This window comes from Macrobrachium rosenbergii, chromosome 23, assembly GCF_040412425.1.
Source record: "Macrobrachium rosenbergii isolate ZJJX-2024 chromosome 23, ASM4041242v1, whole genome shotgun sequence".
Classification (NCBI taxonomy): Eukaryota; Metazoa; Arthropoda; class Malacostraca; order Decapoda; family Palaemonidae; genus Macrobrachium; species Macrobrachium rosenbergii.
The window spans coordinates 31,145,392-31,165,596 of NC_089763.1; positions in this window are offsets into that span (position 1 = coordinate 31,145,392).

Below are 20,205 nucleotides of genomic sequence, written 5' to 3' on the forward strand. Positions count from 1 at the left end.
AAAGGTGCACAGCATATACATCCTAGACCATCACAGCCATTAATAACCTCTAGTTCTGTAACAGGATTGCAGTAGCCCTTGCTGCAATATCCTCCATTCTGGATGCACATATTCGTGGTGGTGCATCCTGTACAATTGAAAAGATAAATTTGAAAGTGGAAAAATACATTTTCAAATGAATGTTACTATATAAGGAAACCACGCATTGGTCTTATGATTTAATGAACTGTAGTTTAAATTATTTCATGAATTATTTTACATATAAAAATATTTGTACACCAATGTCATCTGTGAGAGAGAATATATTTCTTTGAGACAGCGCTATTATACTGAATTTCTAGTTGTTAAAATTTTACTAATAAAACAAACCTGGTTTACGAGCACAGCATCTACAACCAGGACCACATCCTCCTTCAATCTCTTCTTCTGAATCATAATCACACTGGCTCTTGCTACAGTATCCTCCATTTTGGGAACACATACCTGAGTCTTGGCATTCTGGAAAATTTAGAATTATCATGGAAAAATAAAACAAAATTGAAATAAATATCCTCATATCACTGTTTTTACTTGAGTTAGTCAACACTTTTAGTGAAATATAGAAGTGATTTAAATCATGTAGAGGTTCATTAAAAATGTGACCTTTAAGTTATCATTTCCATTTTAGATATTTATTTGATGACAAAAACAGAATACTGGACAATAATATTATCAAATGGTATGATGATATCAATATCCAAAACAAATTTTAAAACTACAGAAGTGTTATAGAAATTGTTGGCAAATGTCTATAAAATAGAGAGTGAGAGAATATACTAAGATTACTGTATTCTATTCTCAAACTTTGACCACTCAAACAAACCTTTCAAAGGTGCACAGCATATACATCCTAGACCATCACAGCCATTAATAACCTCTAGTTCTGTAACAGGATTGCAGTGGCCCTTGCTGCAATATCCTCCATTCTGGGTGCACATATTCGTGGTGGTGCATCCTGTACAATTGAAAAGATACATTTGAAAGTGGGAAAATGCATTTTCAAGTGAATGTTACTATATAAGGAAAACATGTATTGGTCTTATGATTTAATGAACTGTAGCTTAAATTATTTCACGAATTATTTTACATATAAAAATATTTGTACACCAATGTCATCTGTGAGAGAGAATATATTTCTTTGAGACAGAGCTATTATACTGAATTTCTAGTTGTTAAAATTTTACTAATAAAACAAACCTGGTTTACGAGTACAGCATCTACAACCAGGACCACATCCTCCTTCAATCTCTTCTTCTGAATCATAATCACACTGGCTCTTGCTACAGTATCCTCCTTTTTGGGAACAGTTGCCTGAGTCTTGGCATTCTGGAAAATTTAGAATTATCATGGAAAAATAAAACAAAATTGAAATAAATATCCTCATATCACTGTTTTCACTTGAGTTAGTCAACACTTTCAGTCAAATATAGAAGTGATTTAAATCATGTAGAGGTTCATTAAAAATGTGACCTTTAATTTATTTTTTCTATTTTAGATATTTATTTGATGACAAAAACAGAATATTGGACAATAATATTATCAAATGGTATGATGATATCAATATCCAAAACAAATTTTAAAACTACAGAAGTGTTATAGAAATTGTTCACAAATGTCTATAAAATAGAGAGTGAGAGAATATACTAAGATTACTGTATTCTATTCTCAAACTTTGACCACTCAAACAAACCTTTCAAAGGTGCACAGCATATACATCCTAGACCATCACAGCCATTAATAACCTCTAGTTCTGTAACAGGATTGCAGTGGCCCTTGCTGCAATATCCTCCACTCTGGGTGCACAAATTCGTGGTGGTGCATCCTGTACAATTGAAAAGATACATTTGAAAGTGGAAAATGCATTTTCAAATGAATGTTACTATATAAAGGAAAACATGTATTGGTCTTATGATTTAATGAACTGTAGTTTAAATTATTTCATGAATTATTTTACATATAAAAATATTTGTACACCAATGTCATCTGTGAGAGAGAATATATTTCTTTGAGACAGAGCTATTATACTGAATTTCTAGTTGTTAAAATTTTACTAATAAAACAAACCTGGTTTATGAGCACAGCATCTACAACCAGGACCACATCCTCCTTCAATCTCTTCTTCTGAATCATAATCACACTGGCTCTGCTACAGTATCCTCCTTTTTGGGAACAGTTGCCTGAGTCTTGGCATTCTGAAAATTTAGAATTATCATGGAAAAATAAAACAAAATTGAAATAAATATCCTCATATCACTGTTTTCACTTGAGTTAGTCAACACTTTCAGTCAAATATAGAAGTGATTTAAATCATGTAGAGGTTCATTAAAAATGTGACCTTTAAGTTATTTTTTCCATTTTAGATATTTATTTGATGACAAAAACAGAATACTGACAATAATATTATCAAATGGTATGATGATATCAATATCCAAAACAAATTTTAAAACTACAGAAGTGTTATAGAAATTGTTCGCAAATGCCTATAAAATAGAGAGTGAGAGAATATACTAAGATTACTGTATTTTATTCTCAAACTTTGACCACTCAAACAAACCTTTCAAAGGTGCACAGCATATACATCCTAGACCATCACAGCCATTAATAACCTCTATTTCTGTAACAGGATTGCAGTGGCTCTTGCTGCAATATCCTCCATTCTGGATGCACATATTCGTGTTGGTGCATTCTGTACAATTGAAAAGATACATTTGAAAGTGGAAAAATGCATTTTCAAATGAATGTTTCTATATAAGGAAACCACGCATTGGTCTTATGATTTAATGAACTGTAGTTTAAATTATTTCATGAATTATTTTACATATAAAAATATTTGTACACCAATGTCATCTGTGAGAGAGACTATATTTCTTTGAGACAGAGCTATTATACTGAATTTCTAGTTGTTAAAATTTTACTAATAAAACAAACCTGGTTTACAGCACAGCATCTACAACCAGGACCACATCCTCCTTCAATCTCTTCTTCTGAATCATAATCACACTGGCTCTTGCTACAGTATCCTCCTTTTTGGGAACAGTTGCCTGAGTCTTGGCATTCTGGAAAATTTAGAATTATCATGGAAAAATAAAACAAAATTGAAATAAATTCATATCACTGTTTTTTCACTTGAGTTAGTCAACACTTTCAGTCAAATATAGAAGTGATTTAAATCATGTAGAGGTTCATTAAAAATGTGACCTTTAAGTTATCCTTTCCATTTTAGATATTTATTTGATGACAAAAACAGAATACTGGACAATAATAGTATCAAATGGTATGATGATATCAATATCCAAAACAAATTTAAAACTACAAGTGTTATTGAAATTGTTCGCAAATGTCTATAAAATAGAGAATGAAAGAATATACTAAGATTACTGTATTTTATTCTAAAACTTTGACCACTCAAACAAACCTTTCAAAGGTGCACAGCATATACATCCTAGACCATCACAGCCATTAATAACCTCTAGTTCTGTAACAGGATTGCAGTGGCCCTTGCTGCAATATCCTCCACTCTGGGTGCACAAATTCGTGGTGGTGCATCCTGTACAATTGAAAAGATACATTTGAAAGTGGAAAAATGCATTTTCAAATGAATGTTACTATATAAGGAAACTACGCATTGGTCTTATGATTTAATGAACTGTAGTTTAAATTATTTCATGAATTATTTTACATATAAAAATATTTGTACACCAATGTCATCTGTGAGAGAGAATATATTTCTTTGAGACAGAGCTATTATACTGAATTTCTAGTTGTTAAAATTTTACTAATAAAACAAACCTGGTTTACGAGCACAGCATCTACAACCAGGACCACATCCTCCTTCAATCTCTTCTTCTGAATCATAATCACACTGGCTCTTGCTACAGTATCCTCCTTTTTGGGAACAGTTGCCTGAGTCTTGGCATTCTGGAAAATTTAGAATTATCATGGAAAAATAAAACAAAATTGAAATAAATATCCTCATATATCACTGTTTTCACTTGAGTTAGTCAACACTTTCAGTCAAATATAGAAGTGATTTAAATCATGTAGAGGTTCATTAAAAATGTGACCTTTAAGTTATCCTTTCCATTTTAGATATTTATTTGATGACAAAAACAGAATACTGGACAATAATATTATCAAATGGTATGATGATATCAATATCCAAAACAAATTTTAAAACTACAGAAGTGTTATAGAAATTGTTCGCAAATGTCTATAAAATAGAGAGTGAGAGAATATACTAAGATTATTGTATTCTGTTCTCAAACTTTGACCACTCAAACAAACCTTTCAAAGGTGCACAGCATATACATCCTAGACCATCACAGCCATTAATAACCTCTAGTTCTGTAACAGGATTGCAGTGGCCCTTGGTGCAATATCCTCCATTCTGGGTGCACATATTCATGGTGGTGCATCCTGTACAATTGAAAAGATACATTTAAAAGTGGAAAAATGCATTTTCAAATGAATGTAACTATATAAGGAAACCACACATTGGTCTTATGATTTAATGAACTGTAGTTTAAATTATTTCATGAATTATTTTACATATAAAAATATTTTCACACCAATGCCATCTGTGAGAGAGAATATATTTCTTTGAGACAGAGCTATTATACTGAATTTCTAGTTGTTAAAATTTTACTAATAAAACAAACCTGGTTTACGAGCACAGCATCTACAACCAGGACCACATCCTCCTTCAATCTCTTCTTCTGAATCATAATCACACTGGCTCTTGCTACAGTATCCTCCTTTTTGGGAACAGTTGCCTGAGTCTTGGCATTCTGGAAAATTTAGAATTATCATGGAAAAATAAAACAAAATTGAAATAAATATCCTCATATCACTGTTTTCACTTGAGTTAGTCAACACTTTCAGTCCAATATAGAAGTGATTTAAATCATGTAGAGGTTCATTAAAAATGTGACCTTTAAGTTATCATTTTCCATTTTAGATATTTATTTGATGACAAAAACAGAATACTGGACAATAATATTATCAAATGGTATGATGATATCAATATCCAAAACAAATTTTAAAACTACAGAAGTGTTATAGAAATTGTTCACAAATGTCTATAAAATAGAGAGTGAGAGAATATACTAAGATTACTGTATTCTATTCTCAAACTTTGACCACTCAAACAAACCTTTCAAAGGTGCACAGCATATACATCCTAGACCATCACAGCCATTAATAACCTCTAGTTCTGTAACAGGATTGCAGTGGCCCTTGCTGCAATATCCTCCATTCTGGGTGCACATATTCGTGGTGGTGCATCCTGTACAATTGAAAAGATACATTTGAAAGTGGAAAAATGCATTTTCAAATGAATGTTACTATATAAGGAAACCACGCATTGGTCTTATGATTTAATGAACTGTAGTTTAAATTATTTCATGAATTATTTTACATATAAAAATATTTGTACACCAATATCATCTGTGAGAAAGAATATATTTCTGTGAGACAGAGCTATTATACTGAATTTCTAGTTGTTAAAATTTTACTAATAAAACAAACCTGGTTTGAGCACAGCATCTACAACCAGGACCACATCCTCCTTCAATCTCTTCTTCTGAATCATAATCACACTGGCTCTTGCTACAGTATCCTCCTTTTTGGGAACAGTTGCCTGAGTCTTGGCATTCTGGAAAATTTAGAATTATCATGGAAAAATAAAACAAAATTGAAATAAATATCCTCATATCACTGTTTTCACTTGAGTTAGTCAACACTTTCAGTCAAATATAGAAGTGATTTAAATCATGTAGAGGTTCATTAAAAATGTGACCTTTAAGTTATCCTTTCCATTTTAGATATTTATTTGATGACAAAAACAGAATACTGGACAATAATATTTTCAAATGGTATGATGATATCAATATCCAAAACAAATTTTAAAACTACAGAAGTGTTATAGAAATTGTTCGCAAATGTCTATAAAATAGAGAGTGAAAGAATATACTAAGATTACTGTATTCTATTCTCAAACTTTGACCACTCAAACAAACCTTTCAAAGGTGCACAGCATATACATCCTAGACCATCACAGCCATTAATAACCTCTAGTTCTGTAACAGGATTGCAGTGGCCCTTGCTGCAATATCCTCCATTCTGGGTGCACATATTCGTGGTGGTGCATCCTGTACAATTGAAAAGATACATTTGAAAGTGGAAAAATGCATTTTCAAATGAATGTTACTATATAAGGAAACTACGCATTGGTCTTATGATTTAATGAACTGTAGTTTAAATTATTTCATGAATTATTTTATATATAAAAATATTTGTACACCAATGTCATCTGTGAGAGAGAATATATTTCTTGAGACAGAGCTATTATACTGAATTTCTAGTTGTTAAAATTTTACTAATAAAACAAACCTGGTTTACGAGCACAGCATCTACAACCAGGACCACATCCTCCTTCAATCTCTTCTTCTGAATCATAATCACACTGGCTCTTGCTACAGTATCCTCCTTTTGGGAACAGTTGCCTGAGTCTTGGCATTCTGGAAAATTTAGAATTATCATGAAAAAATAAAACAAAATTGAAATAAATATCCTCATATCACTGTTTTCACTTGAGTTAGTCAACACTTTCTTTCAAATATAGAAGTGATTTAAATCATGTAGAGGTTCATTAAAAATGTGACCTTTAAGTTATCCTTTCCATTTTAGATATTTATTTGACGACAAAAACAGAATACTGGACAATAATATTTTCAAATGGTATGATGATATCAATATCCAAAACAAATGTTAAAACTACAGAAGTGTTATAGAGATTGTTCACAAATGTCTATAAAATAGAGAGTGAGAGAATATACTAAGGTTACTGTATTCTATTCTCAAACTTTGACCACTCAAACAAACCTTTCAAAGGTGCACAGCATATACATCCTAGACCATCACAGCCATTAATAACCTCTATTTCTGTAACAGGATTGCAGTGGCCCTTGCTGCAATATCCTCCATTCTGGATGCACATATTCGTGGTGGTGCATCCTGTACAATTGAAAAGATACATTTAAAAGTGGAAAAATGCATTTTCAAATGAATGTTTCTATATAAGGAAACCACGCATTGGTCTTATGATTTAATGAACTGTAGTTTAAATTATTTCATGAATTATTTTATATATAAAAATATTTGTACACCAATGTCATCTGTGAGAGAGAATATATTTCTTTGAGACAGAGCTATTATACTGAATTTCTAGTTGTTAAAATTTTACTAATAAAACAAACCTGGTTTACGAGCACAGCATCTACAACCAGGACCACATCCTCCTTCAATCTCTTCTTCTGAATCATAATCACACTGGCTCTTGCTACAGTATCCTCCTTTTTGGGAACAGTTGCCTGAGTCTTGGCATTCTGGAAAATTTAGAATTATCATGGAAAAATAAAACAAAATTGAAATAAATATCCTCATATCACTGTTTTCACTTGAGTTAGTCAACACTTTCTTTCAAATATAGAAGTGATTTAAATCATGTAGAGGTTCATTAAAAATGTGACCTTTAAGTTATCCTTTCCATTTTAGATATTTATTTGATGACAAAAACAGAATACTGGACAATAATAGTATCAAATGGTATGATGATATCAATATCCAAAACAAATTTTAAAACTACAGAAGTGTTATAGAAATTGTTCGCAAATGTCTATAAAATAGAGAATGAAAGAATATACTAAGATTACTGTATTTTATTCTAAAACTTTGACCACTCAAACAAACCTTTCAAAGGTGCACAGCATATACATCCTAGACCATCACAGCCATTAATAACCTCTAGTTCTGTAACAGGATTGCAGTGGCCCTTGCTGCAATATCCTCCACTCTGGGTGCACAAATTCGTGGTGGTGCATCCTGTACAATTGAAAAGATACATTTGAAAGTGGAAAAATGCATTTTCAAATGAATGTTACTATATAAGGAAACTACGCATTGGTCTTATGATTTAATGAACTGCAGTTTAAATTATTTCATGAATAATTTTACATATAAAAATATTTGTACACCAATGTCATCTGTGAGAGAGAATATATTTCTTTGAGACAGAGCTATTATACTGAATTTCTAGTTGTTAAAATTTTACTAATAAAACAAACCTGGTTTACGAGCACAGCATCTACAACCAGGACCACATCCTCCTTCAATCTCTTCTTCTGAATCATAATCACACTGGCTCTTGCTACAGTATCCTCCTTTTTGGGAACAGTTGCCTGAGTCTTGGCATTCTGGAAAATTTAGAATTATCATGAAAAATAAAACAAAATTGAAATAAATATCCTCATATCACTGTTTTCACTTGAGTTAGTCAACACTTTCAGTCAAATATAGAAGTGATTTAAATCATGTAGAGGTTCATTAAAAATGTGACCTTTAAGTTATCCTTTCCATTTTAGATATTTATTTGATGACAAAAACAGAATACTGGACAATAATAGTATCAAATGGTATGATGATATCAATATCCAAAACAAATTTTAAAACTACAGAAGTGTTATTGAAATTGTTCAGTAAATGTCTATAAAATAGAGTGAGAGAATATACTAAGATTACTGTATTTTATTCTCAAACTTTGACCACTCAAACAAACCTTTCAAAGGTGCACAGCATATACATCCTAGACCATCACAGCCATTAATAACCTCTAGTTCTGTAACAGGATTGCAGTGGCCCTTGCTGCAATATCCTCCATTCTGGAGTGCACATATTCGTGGTGCAAATGAATGTGCATCCTGTACAGTGATTGAATATACTAAAAGATACATTTGAAAGTGGAAAAATGCATTTTCAAATGAATGTTACTATATAAGGAAACCACGCATTGGTCTTATGATTTAATGAACTGTAGTTTAAATTATTTCATGAATTATTTTACATATAAAAATATTTGTACACCAATGTCATCTGTGAGAGAGAATATATTTCTGTGTGACAGAGCTATTATACTGAATTTCTAGTTGTTAAAATTTTACTAATAAAACAAACCTGGTTTACGAGCACAGCATCTACAACCAGGACCACATCCTCCTTCAATCTCTTCTTCTGAATCATAATCACACTGGCTCTTGCTACAGTATCCTCCTTTTTGGAAACAGTTGCCTGAGTCTTGGCATTCTGGAAAATTTAGAATTATCATGGAAAAAATAAAACAAAATTGAAATAAATATCCTCATATCACTGTTTTTCACTTGAGTTAGTCAACACTTTCTTTCAAATATAGAAGTGATTTAAATCATGTAGAGGTTCATTAAAAATGTGACCTTTAAGTTATCCTTTCCATTTTAGATATTTATTTGATGATTAAAAACAGAATACTGGACAATAATATTATCAAATGGTAAGATGATATCAATATCCAAAACAAATTTTAAAACTACAGAAGTGTTATAGAAATTGTTCGCAAATGTCTATAAAATAGAGAGTGATTGAATATACTAAGATTACTGTATTCTATTCTCAAACTTTGACCACTCAAACAAACCTTTCAAAGGTGCACAGCATATACATCCTAGACCATCACAGCCATTAATAATCTCTAGTTCTGTAACAGGATTGCAGTGGCCCTTGCTGCAATATCCTCCATTCTGGGTGCACATATTCGTGGTGGTGCATCCTGTACAATTGAAAAGATACATTTGAAAGTGGAAAAATGCATTTTCAAATGAATGTTACTATATAAGGAAACTACGCATTGGTCTTATGATTTAATGAACTGTAGTTTAAATTATTTCATGAATTATTTTACATATAAAAATATTTGTACACCAATGTCATCTGTGAGAGAGAATATATTTCTGTGTGACAGAGCTATTATACTGAATTTCTAGTTGTTAAAATTTTACTAATAAAACAAACCTGGTTTACGAGCACAGCATCTACAACCAGGACCACATCCTCCTTCAATCTCTTCTTCTGAATCATAATCACACTGGCTCTTGCTACAGTATCCTCCTTTTTGGGAACAGTTGCCTGAGTCTTGGCATTCTGGAAAATTTAGAATTATCATGGAAAAATAAAACAAAATTGAAATAAATATCCTCATATCACTGTTTTCACTTGAGTTAGTCAACACTTTCAGTCAAATATAGAAGTGATTTAAATCATGTAGAGGTTCATTAAAAATGTGACCTTTAAGTTATCCTTTCCATTTTAGATATTTATTTGATGACAAAAACAGAATACTGGACAATAATATTTTCAAATGGTATGATGATATCAATATCCAAAACAAATTTTAAAACTACAGAAGTGTTATAGAAATTGTTCGCAAATGTCTATAAAATAGAGAGTGAGAGAATATACTAAGATTACTGTATTCTATTCTCAAACTTTGACCACTCAAACAAACCTTTCAAAGGTGCACAGCATATACATCCTAGACCATCACAGCCATTAATAATCTCTATTTCTGTAACAGGATTGCAGTGGCCCTTGCTGCAATATCCTCCATTCTGGGTGCACATATTCGTGGTGGTGCAATCTGTACAATTGAAAAGATACATTTGAAAGTGGAAAAATGCATTTTCAAATGAATGTTACTATATAAGGAAAACGCATTGGTCTTATGATTTAATGAACTGTAGTTTAAATTATTTCATGAATTATTTTACATATAAAAATATTTGTACACCAATGTCATCTGTGAGAGAATATATTTCTTTGAAACAGAGCTATTATACTGAATTTCTAGTTGTTAAAATTTTACTAATAAAACAAACCTGGTTTACGAGCACAGCATCTACAACCAGGACCACATCCTCCTTCAATCTCTTCTTCTGAATCATAATCACACTGGCTCTTGCTACAGTATCCTCCTTTTGGGAACAGTTGCCTGAGTCTTGGCATTCTGGAAAATTTAGAATTATCATGGAAAAAATAAAACAAAAATTAAAATAAATATCCTCATATCATTGTTTTCACTTTTAGTCAACACTTTCATCAAATATAGAAGTGATTTAAATCATGTAGAGGTTCATTAAAAATGTGACCTTTAAGTTATCCTTTCCATTTTAGATATTTATTTGATGACAAAAACAGAATACTGGACAATAATAGTATCAAATGGTAAGATGATATCAATATCCAAAACAAATTTTAAAACTTCAGAAGTTAGAAATTGACAAATGTCTATAAAATAGAGAATGAAAGAATATACTAAGATTACTGTATTTTATTCTCAAAAGTTTGACCACTCAAACAAACCTTTCAAAGGTGCACAGCATATACATCCTAGACCATCACAGCCATTAATAACCTCTATTTCTGTAACAGGATTGCAGTGGCCCTTGCTGCAATAAACAAATTCTGCATCCTGTACAATTGAAAAGATACATTTGAAAGTGGAAAAATGCATTTTCAAATGAATGTTACTATATAAGGAAACCACGCATTGGTCTTATGATTTAATGAACTGTAGTTTAACTTATTTCATAAATATTTTTACATATAAAAATATTTGTACACCAATGTCATCTGTGAGAGAGAATATATTTCTTTGAGACAGAGCTATTATACTGAATTTCTAGTTGTTAAAATTTTACTAATAAAACAAACCTGGTTTACGAGCACAGCATCTACAACCAGGACCACATCCTCCTTCAATCTCTTCTTCTGAATCATAATCACACTGGCTCTTGCTACAGTATCCTCCTTTTTGGGAACAGTTGCCTGAGTCTTGGCATTCTGGAAAATTTAGAATTATCATGGAAAAATAAAACAAAATTGAAATAAATATCCTCATATCATTGTTTTCACTTGAGTTAGTCAACACTTTCAGTCAAATATAGAAGTGATTTAAATCATGTAGAGGTTCATTAAAAATGTGACCTTTTAAGTTATCATTTCCATTTTAGATATTTATTTGATGACAAAAACAGAATACTGGACAATAATATTATCAAATGGTAAGATGATATCAATATCCAAAACAAATTTTAAAACTACAGAAGTGTTATAGAAATTGTTCGCAAATGTCTATAAAATAGAGAGTGAGAGAATATACTAAGATTACTGTATTCTATTCTCAAACTTTGACCACTCAAACAAACCTTTCAAAGGTGCACAGCATATACATCCTAGACCATCACAGCCATTAATAACCTCTATTTCTGTAACAGGATTGCAGTGGCCCTTGCTGCAATATCCTCCATTCTGGGTGCACATATTCGTGGTGGTGCATCCTGTACAATTGAAAGATACATTTGAAAGTGGAAAAATGCATTTTCAAATGAATGTTACTATATAAGGAAACCACGCATTGGTCTTATGATTTAATGAACTGTAGTTTAAATTATTTCATGAATTATTTTACATATAAAAATATTTGTACACCAATGTCATCTGTGAGGGAGTACATATTTCTGTGTGACAGAGCTATTATACTGAATTTCTAGTTGTTAAAATTTTACTAATAAAACAAACCTGGTTTACGAGCACAGCATCTACAACCAGGACCACATCCTCCTTCAATCTCTTCTTCTGAATCATAATCACACTGGCTCTTGCTACAGTATCCTCCTTTTTGGGAACAGTTGCCTGAGTCTTGGCATTCTGGAAAATTTAGAATTATCATGGAAAAATAAAACAAAATTGAAATAAATATCCTCATATCACTGTTTTCACTTGAGTTAGTCAACACTTTCAGTCAAATATAGAAGTGATTTAAATCATGTAGAGGTTCATTAAAAATGTGACCTTTAAGTTATCATTTCCATTTTAGATATTTATTTGATGACAAAAACAGAATACTGGACAATAATATTATCAAATGGTATGATGATATCAATATCCAAAACAAATTTTAAAACTACGGAAGTGTTATTGTAATTGTTCGCAAATGTCTATAAAATAGAGAGTGAGAGAATATTCTAAGTTTACTGTATTTTATTATGAAACTTTGACCACTCAAACAAACCTTTCAAAGGTGCACAGCATATACATCCTAGACCATCACAGCCATTAATAACCTCTAGTTCTGTAACAGGATTGCAGTGGTTCCTTGCTGCAATATCCTCCATTCTGGATGCACATATTCGTGGTGGTGCATCCTGTACAATTGAAAAGATACATTTGAAAGTGGAAAAATGCATTTTCAAATGAATGTTACTATATAAGGAAAACACGCATTGGTCTTATGATTTAATGAACTGTAGTTTAAATTATTTCATGAATTATTTTACATATAAAAATATTTGTACACCAATGTCATCTGTGAGAGAGAATATATTTCTGTGAGACAGAGCTATTATACTGAATTTCTAGTTGTTAAAATTTTACTAATAAAACAAACCTGGTTTTACGAGCACAGCATCTACAACCAGGACCACATCCTCCTTCAATCTCTTCTTCTGAATCATAATCACACTGGCTCTTGCTACAGTATCCTCCTTTTTGGGAACAGTTGCCTGAGTCTTGGCATTCTGGAAAATTTAGAATTATCATGAAAAAATAAAACAAAATTGAAATAAATATCCTCATATCACTGTTTTCACTTGAGTTAGTCAACACTTTCTTTCAAATATAGAAGTGATTTAAATCATGTAGAGGTTCATTAAAAATGTGACCTTTAAGTTATCCATTTCCATTTTAGATTTTATTTATTTGATATTTATGACAAAAACAGAATACTGGACAATAATATTTTAAATGGTATGATGATATCAATATCCAAAACAAATTTTAAAACAGAAGTGTTATAGAAATTGTTCGCAAATGTCTATAAAATAGAGAGTGAGAGAATATACTAAGATTACTGTATTCTATTCTCAAACTTTGACCACTCAAACAAACCTTTCAAAGGTGCACAGCATATACATCCTAGACCATCACAGCCATTAATAACCTCTATTTCTGTAACAGGATTGCAGTGGCTCTTGCTGCAATATCCTCCATTCTGGATGCACATATTCGTGGTGGTGCATCCTGTACAATTGAAAAGATACATTTGAAAGTGGAAAAATGCATTTTCAAATGAATGTTACTATATAAGGAAACCACGCATTGGTCTTATGATTTAATGAACTGTAGTTTAAATTATTTCATGAATTATTTTACATATAAAAATATTTGTACACCAATGTCATCTGTGAGAGAGAATATATTTCTTTGAGACAGAGCTATTATACTGAATTTCTAGTTGTTAAAATTTTACTAATAAAACAAACCTGGTTTACGAGCACAGCATCTACAACCAGGACCACATCCTCCTTCAATCTCTTCTTCTGAATCATAATCACACTGGCTCTTGCTACAGTATCCTCCTTTTTGGGAACAGTTGCCTGAGTCTTGGCATTCTGGAAAATTTAGAATTATCATGGAAAAATAAAACAAAATTGAAATAAATATCCTCATATCACTGTTTTTTTCACTTGAGTTAGTCAACACTTTCAGTCAAATATAGAAGTGATTTAAATCATGTAGAGGTTCATTAAAAATGTGACCTTTAAGTTATCATTTCCATTTTAGATATTTATTTGATGACAAAAACAGAATACTGGACAATAATAGTATCAAATGGTATGATGATATCAATATCCAAAACAAATTTTAAAACTACAGAAGTGTTATTGAAATTGTTCGCAAATGTCTATAAAATAGAGAATGAGAGAATATACTAAGATTACTGTATTTTATTCTCAAACTTTGACCACTCAAACAAACCTTTCAAAGGTGCACAGCATATACATCCTAGACCATCACAGCCATTAATAACCTCTATTTCTGTAACAGGATTGCAGTGGCCCTTGCTGCAATATCCTCCATTCTGGATGCACATATTCGTGGTGGTGCATCCTGTACAATTGAAAAGATACATTTGAAAGTGGAAAATGCATTTTCAAATGAATGTTACTATATAAGGAAAAACTACGCATTGGTCTTATGATTTAATGAACTGTAGTTTAAATTATTTCATGAATTATTTTATATATAAAAATATTTGTACACCAATGTCATCTGTGAGAGAGAATATATTTCTTTGAGACAGAGCTATTATACTGAATTTCTAGTTGTTAAAATTTTTACTAATAAAACAAACCTGGTTTACGAGCACAGCATCTACAACCAGGACCACATCCTCCTTCAATCTCTTCTTCTGAATCATAATCACACTGGCTCTTGCTACAGTATCCTCCTTTTTGGGAACAGTTGCCTGAGTCTTGGCATTCTGGAAAATTTAGAATTATCATGAAAAAATAAAACAAAATTGAAATAAATATCCTCATATCACTGTTTTCACATGAGTTAGTCAACACTTTCAGCCAAATATAGAAGTGATTTAAATCATGTAGAGGTTCATTAAAAATGTGACCTTTAAGTTATCATTTCCATTTTAGATATTTATTTGATGACAAAAACAGAATACTGGACAATAATATTATCAAATGGTATGATGATATCAATATCCAAAACAAATTTTAAAACTACAGAAGTGTTATAGAAATTGTTCGCAAATGTCTATAAAATAGAAAGTGAGAGAATATACTAAGATTACTGTATTCTATTCCCAAACTTTGACCACTCAAACAAACCTTTCAAAGGTGCACAGCATATACATCCTAGACCATCACAGCCATTAATAACCTCTAGTTCTGTAACAGGATTGCAGTGGCCCTTGCTGCAATATCCTCCATTTTGGATGCATATATTCGTGGTGGTGCATCCTGTACAATTGAAAAGATAAATTTGAAAGTGGAAAAATGCATTTTCAAATGAATGTTACTATATAGGAAACCATGCATTGGTCTTATGATTTAATGAACTGTAGTTTAAATTATTTCATGAATTATTTTATATATAAAAATATTTGTACACCAATGTCATCTCTGAGAGAGAATATATTTCTTTGAGACAGAGCTATTATACTGAATTTCTAGATGTTAAAATTTTACTAATAAAACAAACCTGGTTTACGAGCACAGCATCTACAACCAGGACCACATCCTCCTTCAATCTCTTCTTCTGAATCATAATCACACTGGCTCTTGCTACAGTATCCTCCTTTTTGGGAACAGTTGCCTGAGTCTTGGCATTCTGGAAAATTTAGAATTATCATGGAAAAATAAAACAAAATTGAAATAAATATCCTCATATCACTGTTTTCACTGAGTTAGTCAACACTTTCAGTCAAATATAGAAGTGATTTAAATCATGTAGAGGTTCATTAAAAATGTGACCTTTAAGTTATCATTTCCATTTTAGATATTTATTTGATGACAAAAACAGAATACTGGACAATAATATTATCAAATGGTATGATGATATCAATATCCAAAACAAATTTTAAAACTACAGAAGTGTTATAGAAATTGTTCGCAAATGTCTATAAAATAGAGAGTGAGAGAATATACTAAGATTACTATATTTTATTCTCAAACTTTGACCACTCAAACAAACCTTTCAAAGGTGCACAGCATATACATCCTAGACCATCACAGCCATTAATAACCTCTAGTTCAGTAACAGGATTGCAGTGGTTCTTGCTGCAATATCCTCCATTCTGGATGCACATATTCGTGGTGGTGCATCCTGCAATTGAAAAGATACATTTGAAAGTGGAAAAATGCATTTTCAAATGAATGTTACTATATAAGGAAACCACGCATTGGTCTTATGATTTAATGAACTGTAGTTTAAATTATTTCATGAATTATTTTACATATAAAAATATTTGTACACCAATGTCATCTGTGAGAGAGAATATATTTCTGTGAGACAGAGCTATTATACTGAATTTCTAGTTGTTAAAATTTTACTATTATAAAACAAACCTGGTTTATGAGCACAGCATCTACAACCAGGACCACATCCTCCTTCAATCTCTTCTTCTGAATCATAATCACACTGGCTCTTGCTACAGTATCCTCCTTTTTTGGGAACAGTTGCCTGAGTCTTGGCATTCTGGAAAATTTAGAATTATCATGGAAAAAATAAAACAAAATTGAAATAAATATCCTCATATCACTGTTTTCACTTGAGTTAGTCAACACTTTCAGTCAAATATAGAAGTGATTTAAATCATGTAGAGGTTCATTAAAAATGTGACCTTTAAGTTATCCTTTCCATTTTAGATATTTATTTGATGACAAAAACAGAATACTGGACAATAATATTATCAAATGGTATGATGATATCAATATCCAAAACAAATTTTAAAACTACAGAAGTGTTATAGAAATTGTTCGCAAATGTCTATAAAATAGAGAATGAAAGAATATACTAAGATTACTGTATTTTATTCTAAAAGTTTGACCACTCAAACAAACCTTTCAAAGGTGCACAGCATATACATCCTAGACCATCACAGCCATTAATAACCTCTAGTTCTGTAACAGGATTGCAGTGACTCTTGCTGCAATATCCTCCATTCTGGATGCACATATTCGTGGTGGTGCATCCTGTACAATTGAAAAGATACATTTGAAAGTGGAAAAATGCATTTTCAAATGAATGTTACTATATAAGGAAAACACGCATTGGTCTTATGATTTAATGAACTGTAGTTTAAATTATTTCATGAATTATTTTACATATAAAAATATTTGTACACCAATGTCATCTGTGAGAGAGAATATATTTCTGTGAGACAGAGCTATTATACTGAATTTCTAGTTGTTAAAATTTTACTAATAAAACAAACCTGGTTTACGAGCACAGCATCTACAACCAGGACCACATCCTCCTTCAATCTCTTCTTCTGAATCATAATCACACTGGCTCTTGCTACAGTATCCTCCTTTTTTGGGAACAGTTGCCTGAGTCTTGGCATTCTGGAAAATTTAGAATTATCATGGAAAAATAAAACAAAATTGAAATAAATATCCTCATATCACTGTTTTCACTTGAGTTAGTCAACACTTTCAGTCAAATATAGAAGTGATTTAAATCATGTAGAGGTTCATTAAAAATGTGACCTTTAAGTTATCCTTTCCATTTTAGATATTTATTTGATGACAAAAAAACAGAATACTGGACAATAATATTATCAAATGGTATGATGATATCAATATCCAAAACAAATTTCAAAACTATAGAAGTGTTATTGAAATTGTTCGCAAATGTCTATAAAATAGAGAGTGAGAGAATATACTAAGATTACTATATTATATTCTCAAACTTTGACCACTCAAACAAACCTTTCAAAGGTGCACAGCATTTACATCCTAGACCATCACAGCCATTAATAACCTCTAGTTCTGTAACAGGATTGCAGTGGCTCTTGCTGCAATATCCTCCATTCTGGATGCACATATTCGTGGTGGTGCATCCTGTACAATTGAAAAGATACATTTGAAAGTGGAAAAATGCATTTTCAAATGAATGTTACTATATAAGGAAACCACGCATTGGTCTTAAGATTTAATGAACTGTAGTTTAAATTATTTCATGAATTATTTTACATATAAAAATATTTGTACACCAATGTCATCTGTGAGAGAGAATATATTTTTTGAGAGACAGAGCTATTATACTGAATTTCTAGTTGTTAAAATTTTACTAATAAAACAAACCTGGTTTACGAGCACAGCATCTACAACCAGGACCACATCCTCCTTCAATCTCTTCTTCTGAATCATAATCACACTGGCTCTTGCTACAGTATCCTCCTTTTGGGAACAGTTGCCTGAGTCTTGGCATTCTGGAAAATTTAGAATTATCATGGAAAAATAAAACAAAATTGAAATAAATATCCTCATATCACTGTTTTCACTTGAGTTAGTCAACACTTTCAGTCAAATATAGAAGTGATTTAAATCATGTAGAGGTTCATTAAAAATGTGACCTTTAAGTTATCCTTTCCATTGTTCAAATTTAAGATATTTATTTGATGATTCAAAACAGAATACTGACAATAATATTTGAAATGGTATGATGATATCAATATCCAAAACAAATTTTAAAACTACAGAAGTGTTATAGAAATTGTTCAAATGTCTATAAAATGATTGAATATACTAAGATTACTGTATTCTATTCTCAAACTTTGACCACTCAAACAAACCTTTCAAAGGTGCACAGCATATACATCCTAGACCATCACAGCCATTAATAACCTCTAGTTCTGTAACAGGATTGCAGTGGTTCTTGCTGCAATATCCTCCATTCTGGATGCACATATTCGTGGTGGTGCATCCTGTACAATTGAAAGATACATTTGAAAGTGGAAAAATGCATTTTCAAATGAATGTTACTATATAAGGGAAACCACGCATTGGTCTTATGATTTAATGAACTGTAGTTTAAATTATTTCATGAATTATTTTATATATAAAAATATTTGTACACCAATGTCATCTGTGAGAGAGAATATATTTCTTTGAGACAGAGCTATTATACTGAATTTCTAGTTGTTAAAATTTTACTAATAAAACAAACCTGGTTTACGAGCACAGCATCTACAACCAGGACCACATCCTCCTTCAATCTCTTCTTCTGAATCATAATCACACTGGCTCTTGCTACAGTATCCTCCTTTTTGGGAACAGTTGCCTGAGTCTTGGCATTCTGGAAAATTTAGAATTATCATGGAAAAATAAAACAAAATTGAAATAAATATCCTCATATCACTGTTTTCACTTGAGTTAGTCAACACTTTCAGTCAAATATAGAAGTGATTTAAATCATGTAGAGGTTCATTAAAAATGTGACCTTTAAGTTATCCTTTCCATTTTAGATATTTATTTGATGACAAAAACAGAATACTGGACAATAATATTATCAAATGGTATGATGATATCAATATCCAAAACAAATTTTAAAACTACAGAAGTGTTATAGAAATTGTTCGCAAATGTCTATAAAATAGAGAGTGATTGAATATACTAAGATTACTGTATTCTATTCTCAAACTTTGACCACTCAAACAAACCTTTCAAAGGTGCACAGCATATACATCCTAGACCATCACAGCCATTAATAACCTCTAGTTCAGTAACAGGATTGCAGTGGTTCTTGCTGCAATATCCTCCATTCTGGATGCACATATTCGTGGTGGTGCATCCTGTACAATTGAAAAGATACATTTGAAAGTGGAAAAATGCATTTTCAAATGAATGTTACTATATAAGGAAACCACGCATTGGTCTTATGATTTATTGAACTGTAGTTTAAATTATTTCATGAATTATTTTATATATAAAAATATTT